A 7,889-nucleotide genomic window follows, 5' to 3' on the forward strand; every position below is an offset into this window, starting at 1 on the left:
GCACTACATTTTAGATGTTGACTTTTTTATGCTTCAGTCAACAAAAAGCCCATCATGAGCATGTTAAATAGCCCAAAAAGTTTGGGAGTGGAATTAGTTGGAAGGCCCACCAACCTAATTTCTCTCTTAAAAACAAATATGGCATGAATTAAGTGAAAAGGGCACGCCAGATTCACTGCAATGATACGAACAAGTATTTTATGTTTTATTATTTCAACTGAGAATATTTGTATAATTTAGTATTGAAAACTTTGACTGTAAATTTTAATCAAGATTTTGCTGATGATTAGCACCAAATGGCGGTTTTTAGTGTCAACGAATGCACTGACGCCACTGAGTGAAAATCACAATGAAGCCACATGAAATTAATTAGTTATCACTAATTCACTTGAGCCCTATTTTTTTTTTTTTTTTTTTTTTTTTTTTTTTTTTTTTAGAGAGCCACAAGGGTGGGGATGAGAATCGATTCCAAAATCACCTAAATCGAGAGGAAAACTCTAACCACTTGAGATATCCCTCACTCTCAACTTGAACCGTATTTGATAGCCAGTAACAAATTATGTCAATGTTTGTTTACTCCGGAACTTTATATATACAAGTACCTTTTTTCATAGAAATTCTTATATACAATCAGCCACTCAGGTGCACGTTGTACCGAAGAGTGTTATTTCCTCATTTTGATGATTATCATTTAATCTTTAAATGAGTAAAAAGTACTATTGGATAAATGTAGGGATGTCAGTGGGGCGGGTCAAATAGGAGACCCGCCCCATCATCCCCGAACCAAATGGGACGGGGATGGGTCTTGGTTTGACGGGTGATGAGGGCGGGGATGGGGATAAAAACCATACCCGCCATAGGTGATGGGGCGGGGGTGGATTTTAGGTTGTACCCGCCCCATCCCCGTCCCGCCCCACTTCGTACCCGCCCCATCCCCGCATCCATATATTTTAAAAACAAAATTATATACTTTTAAACTATTTTATTAAAAAAATTATGTAAAATAAAATAGTAAATATAATACTTTTTAATACACTTATATTATAAATAAAAAAATGTGTAATATTAACAATAATTTTTTTCTTTTTATAATCTTTATTAATTATGAAGGATTGTGTATTTGGGAGGCGAGGATTAGGTGGGTCTTATATAGGGATTAGGTGGGGGTGGATATCCAAGTGTGGGGTGGGGCGGGGATAGTTTTGGAGTTGTACCCGTCGGAGCATGGATGGGGATGGGGATGGATTTTAGACCCGTCGCGGGGATGGGGATGGGGATGGGTATGAAAATTTTAGGTGGGGGTGGGAAGTCCAACATCTGCCCCGCCCTGCACCATTGACATCCCTAGATAAATGCACCGTGCATATAGGATTCTAGGTGTACATATATTTTTTCCAATTTTCTTTTAACATTTTAATAGTTGTATTAAGTAGTAATTAAATATACTCGGTACCAAATTAGGAAGATGAAATCTTATTAGTATGAAAATTTCCCTTGCAATAAAAAAGGAGGGACAATTTTGCAATGGCTACAATAATTTTGTAGCCATTATAATATTTAAATATGAACCATTGGTATGCATTGTTAAATCATGGCAATTCATTTATTTGACTACATAATTCTAATAATAATAAAATAAAATTTACAAAAATATTAGTTTTGATTCCAAAAAACTAGATATATCAAACAACTGGGTTAAAACTAGAGATAATCTTCCCCAGCGAGTCGAGTGAGATATTCTGTTTGTTAAATGAAGTTTTGTACTCCGTATTGAGTAGTAATTAAAATATACTCCGTACAAAATTAGGAACGAAGATGAAATCTTATTAGTATGAAAAGTTCCCTTGCAATAAAAAAGTACATAAATGCTCCACTACCAATATACAAGGGGCTACCAGCCTACTAGGCCAATGGACTGATAGGGTTCTAGCTAGTTTGTAATTTTTTTTTCCTGAGTAAATAGCTAGTTTGTATCTTGTTCACAATAAAAATTGAGAAAGAAACTAAGCAAAAGAAGAAGACTAATAATAAGAATATAGAGTACTTTTGCATGGTTTAGAGATCATAGAGTTATTAAGTCTTTTAAGGAAAACTAAAACTCAAGTTCCCTAGTCCCTCTCCATACATTTTAGGTCTCATCCACCATCCTTTGAGTCATTGACCACCTCAGACAATTCTACCATCTCTATGCAACTACTATTTCTGTCACCGCTTAATCTTATATCTCAATTTAGAATTTTTCAGCAGATCGATAACATTTAATTAGTCTATTGTTAAAGTTTTGGGAGTTTCAAAGCTTAAAATTATTGTTAAAGTTTTGGGAGTTATTCAAAGCTTAAAATTAATTTTTATTTACATCATCTATCTTTTGTGGCTTTAATTGCTAACGATATGAAATTAACATATTTTTTCTAACAAAAGTATATAATAAACAAATCACCTTTTTTTTTCCTTTGCAATTGTTAAATACTTGCAAAATTAAATAATTTTAATTTCCTTTGCAATATTCCCTCTAGCCATTACTGCCTAGGTGTTCGACTTGTAAAAAGTTCCCATCATCAACCTATAAGCTAGGGATTCTTTAATTTATTAATTTTTGATCAATCAACCCATAAGGGTTCTTTGATAATAATTAACTTTGGAAAGAAAATATATGTAATGATGGTCTACTAATAAAAATGATTCATATTAATATACCTTCGTGCACATTAATAAAATATTAATTCCCGCGAAATGATTGGAAGAAGAATCATCAAAGAAATAATGGAAATCTTCATGTACAATGTGGGACATTTTATTCAAAAGAACCCAAAAAAATAAATAAATAATAATGTTTTTCCTAATATCTCATTTTTCTTTTTATAATTTTATCATGCAAAAAAAAAAAAAAAAAAAAAAAAGGAATATAAAAATGGAGTGCCTTTAAGTAAAAGCTTATGGATATCGTATTAAGATCTATAGCTATGTGTTGATTGGATGGTGAAGCCACGTAATAAATACCAAAGTATTTATTATACATGAACATGATGATATAGTTCCTCCATTAAGCTAAGGGGTCTTGGTCAAAGGTAAAGCTTGGAATCATTTTAGTTAGTTGAGGTACTTTTTTATTTTCTTATTAATAAAGATGTTAGTTGAGACTTGAGAGGGCATGAGGCACTTAACTTCCCAATTTTCAATATATGAAGTACAAAGTAATATTTTTCGGGTTTTACTATTATACATGTAAAGTTAGAGTAGTGTGTGATTGTATGGTCGCAGGTTTCTAACAAATCAATACATTTGTTAAATAAGATGTTTCGTAGTTAAAACTCGTTTGGAAATATTGAGAGTAGTCTTAAGTCGTGTTTCAACCAAAAAAATATTAAACCAATCAAATTTTCAAACTCGGTGTTTAAACGAGTTGAACTTGAACATCTCAGATTTTCAATTTTGATTAAATCTTCAAATTAACCCTTTTCAATAGCAGCTGCATAAGTTAGAAGAAGGAGCAAAGGATTTTAAAGAAAGCAAACAGATACCATCGAATCAAATGTCATTTTTTCAGTTCGCAGTCTCTCTATATAATAAAAGTCTACGGAAAACACAAAGAGCCTGTGCGATGGATATCTTGTTACCTTTTACTAATTCTTAGTAGTTGTTTTTCTATAAACTAATGTCAAAATTTATAATTAAACAAACTTAAATAAATCAAGCTAATTAATTAACTTAATTTGTTCCATCAAAATTAAAGATGAGAAATGCAAAGTTACTCTAATCCCCCTTTTTTTTTCATTTTAGTTACCAACATCTAGGATGCACGGATTCGGGTACGGACACGGATACGGGTACGAAACGGACACGGGAAAACGGCAATCCTAAAATTGCGGACACGGGTATGACAAATTATAAAACATATAATATATATATATATATATATATAAAAAGAGAGAGAATTTGACAACCTATTCAATAAACGCTAAATAATTGACATGAAAATATACCATTTTGTCGAAAACTAGTAAACAAAGTGTTACGAGCAGTTGAACATCGTTGCATACTACAAATAAAAATACTTAGTTTAACATACAAAGAAACCAAATAAAAGTACTACAAACCATAAAACAAAATAAAAGTACTACAAACCATAGATAATAGACCAACATCCATGAAAAAAAATCTTATTTTTTTTCTTTTGTAAAAGAAGTCCTACTACTCATAACCATGCGAACAATCAATAACCAAGAGCATTGCTTCCTTAGAAGTTTTTAGTTCTGCCACTACTTATATCACAAAAGTTCAAAGACCTCAACGTATTCAATTACTTTAACGGAAAATTGCAACCTATACAATTGACAACTAAACTGAATCAAGTAATCATGAATCATAAAAAATAGGGAAGAACTTAAGAAACTAAGGGGACCAATATCATAAAGGCAAATTGAAAGAGGTAACTAAGTGAAGAAGATTCGGTCTTCAAATTCTTCAGTCTTTGCTTTTATGACTCTCTTATATAAGATGCTTTGCTAATCTAGCTTTTTGCGTCACTCTGACATCTGTGCTACTGCTAATGTGCTATACTTATCTACTCTAAAATATTAGAGGATTGCTCCATTCTTGTCTTTGAAGGCTCATCGTCCTATCCCTTATATTTTCACTTTATTAAGAGTTTTATTGAGTTAATGGATAAATTTAGTGTAGGACAATGAACAAGATACGGAGGAATAGTAGGGAAAATATCAACAAAAGAAGAGAAGGGTCAATCTTTTAGGAGAATTATTATAAAATATAAAAAATCCAACATACATGATCTTATTAAATCGAAGCCAGTACTTAAAAATTGAGGCAAAAAAGTACTGTTTTTTTGAGGTTCCCTACGCGGAGAAATGTTTATAACTCTACGAAGAAGTCGGTCAACTTTTTATCAATTTATTTTTAATACAAGATGCAAAGTTTCATCAATCATCAGTATATATGATCTGTGCCTTACTTTGTGATTAAATTATCTATGTATGATTTACTTTGTTATTGAAAGCGTCTTTTTGGAGTTTTGACATGCTAGTTGTGATGTACAAGAGGAATATATACCATAATAATCTCTAATTAGAGGGAAAAAAGGTTGTTGGTGTACTGTGTTGCTTTTAGTTACTTTAATGGTATCTAAAGACGTTTAGGGTTTATTTTATTTATAATTGAAATGTACTAATGAAACAATAATAAATTTAACAGTCTTCTTAAATTAGAGAATATCTAAGTTACATTATTGTCCAATACACTATGATTATTATTATAGATATCTATTATTTTGAATTTAGTCTATTTTTTAATAAAAGAAGAGAATCAAATCAAATGAAATAGATAGGTGGAATATTATTATTATTATTATCCGGCTTGGCCTGATTAAGGAGGAATTACTTTATATAGAGTATGAATAGAGAAATAAAAAGCTTATAAATTGAAGATATAACTGCTGTTAGTTGAGACGAACACTACAAGAGGGGGGTGAATTGTATGTGAGTTCCTATTGACTACTTTTGCGAATTAAAACAGAATATAAAAGGAACTTAGCAAAGCACACAGGATTTTACGAGGAAACCTTTTAGGGCCCAACTGGAAGTAAAACCTCAACCCTACAAGGGATTTCAAACACCAAATCAATCCACTATAATAAAGCAAACTCTCCTAGTTACAACCTATTATAATCAGACCTTTACTCACAAGTTCCAGTCTGAACTTGTTACACAGTAGAACCCTATTCTACCCAACCTAAGTCTCTGACTTAGATTCACTCGGCACTCTCTGAATGCTCTCCCACTCAACTTCAATCTTGAAGCCTACAATCTGTATGCAATACGCTTAACTCTACAATACAACTTTTGATTCTAATATGTGATTGGAAAGCTACACATGAAATCCGAAATTAATATAACAAAGTTTAGACTTGGAAAACTTACACTTTCAAGCACTCTTCATTAGATTCTTCACGCATAAACTCACACCTTGTGCTAATTATGAATTCTCCCTTATATAAAAGTTATACTCGTATGTAAAGTAGGGTTCTCAAAAGATAGAAATTACAAAAACTGCCGTTTTCATAATTACACGTTTATGTAAATCTTTTTTAAAGAAACTATTTTTAGAAAACTTATCAAAGATATAATTTATGAAAAGAATAATATTTTGTAAAATCGGATTTTATAAAATACAATCTTTTAAAAATCTTTTCATAAAATTAATAATTATCTTTTATAAACTTTCCATTTATAAAGCTTGCCAAACTTTGTCACGCTTCTAATAAATTTCATGCATAAACTTTCCTAACATATTTACAATAATCCTTAGATAAACAAACTTAACAAAAAGACTTATATTCTCTAGCTTGACTATTTCATCATATGCTGTATTGTTAGGATACTTGGGTTTCACGTAGTCCAGGACTAAGTTCCTGCTGTCCTTTCTCCGGCTCCTTGTTGAAACTTCGCAGGCCAAGTTCTTATTATAAAACTTGCCGTCTTCAGCAAAGACCAAGTCAATCTTCTCAACTTGCTGTCAAACTCTTGTTAGGGAACTTCTCTTAGTGTTCTTGTTAGGGAACTCAGTTAGTTCCGTTAAATAACTTTTCTTCTACTTTCTTTAACTTTCCTTAGGATCTCTTTGAGCCTTCATAGGCAAGTTACTCTTCCACTTCCAAAGTCAACTTCACCTGTTCTAATCACAACACTTAGAGAAATCACATTAGTTGAAGTTTGTTTTTATTCATCATCATCAAAACTCTTAAGCTTCAACAAATTTCCCCCTTTTTGATGATGACAAACTTAGTAAACTTCAAGCAGGAAAGTTAAGTACAATAGAAGGTCGTATTTTTGTATTTCTGATTTTTTTTAACAAGAAAATAAAAATACAAATAAAAAACACACAGAAACTAAAATAAAAGTAACTTGAGAAAAACTATAACAAAGAATAACAAAGAAAAAAACAAACAAAAACAGAACAAAACTATTAAACTATTATTTACACAATATCAAGGAAATCTTTGATACGTTATCAACTTGAACCCTGAACAACTTCCACTTTCAAGTTTGCTTCTTCTTTTCCCCCTTTTGGCATTATCAAAAAGTCCTGCAATCTAAGTTGTTAAACATCTAGCCACAACCCCACAAGCAATTCATCGAGTGTGGGAAACTAAATGCAACGCTGACTAGCTCTCTTTAGCTAATCCCTTCACACAATCCTGCACATGCTTTCATATCATCCAAAACACACATGTATATGCAAAGTTCCAAATAGATATTTAAAAACAAAATATCACCCTATTTTAATAGTTACAGACCAAAGTTTGCAAAATACCAAAATGAAATTAAAATTGTTTATGACATAAACAGAAACAGATAAAAAGGCTAGAATTAGGCTAGGTTGGGGTAGGCTGCATAAGGTAAGCTGGTTTTGGCTTCATGAAGTTCAAGAATCTTCTTGTTGTCTTCCTTCTAGGCTTCAACACTAGCCTCCAGCTTATCTTCCAGGCTCTTGATAGCCTTCTGGAACTCCAACTTCTGTCCCTTAAGACTCTTTTCAAGGCCCTGCACACTCTTTTCTAGCTTCTAAACTCTCCCCGTTGATTCCTTTAGCTGCCTCTCTGCAAGCTCAGCACGTTCAGTAAGTTCAGCCACCTGCCCTTCTAAAATCTTGTCATCAGTATCCAACTCCAGAGGCTTCTCCATGCTGGTCTGAGGAAAGGAACTAGCAGTAAGCCTTCTGCTCTTCCTCACAGGCTCACCAGATGTTGCTCATTCTCTCTTCTTCCCACTGGCTGCAGATTTCTTTTCTTTTTCTTCCACCTTCTTAATCTTCCCATCTACAACAACCAAACTTATCCCCAGCAGAGTCTCCTCATTGATCACATTTAATTTTCT

Source organism: Chenopodium quinoa, unplaced genomic scaffold, assembly GCF_001683475.1.
Source record: "Chenopodium quinoa cultivar QQ74 unplaced genomic scaffold, ASM168347v1, whole genome shotgun sequence".
In the NCBI taxonomy this organism is placed as follows: domain Eukaryota; kingdom Viridiplantae; phylum Streptophyta; class Magnoliopsida; order Caryophyllales; family Amaranthaceae; genus Chenopodium; species Chenopodium quinoa.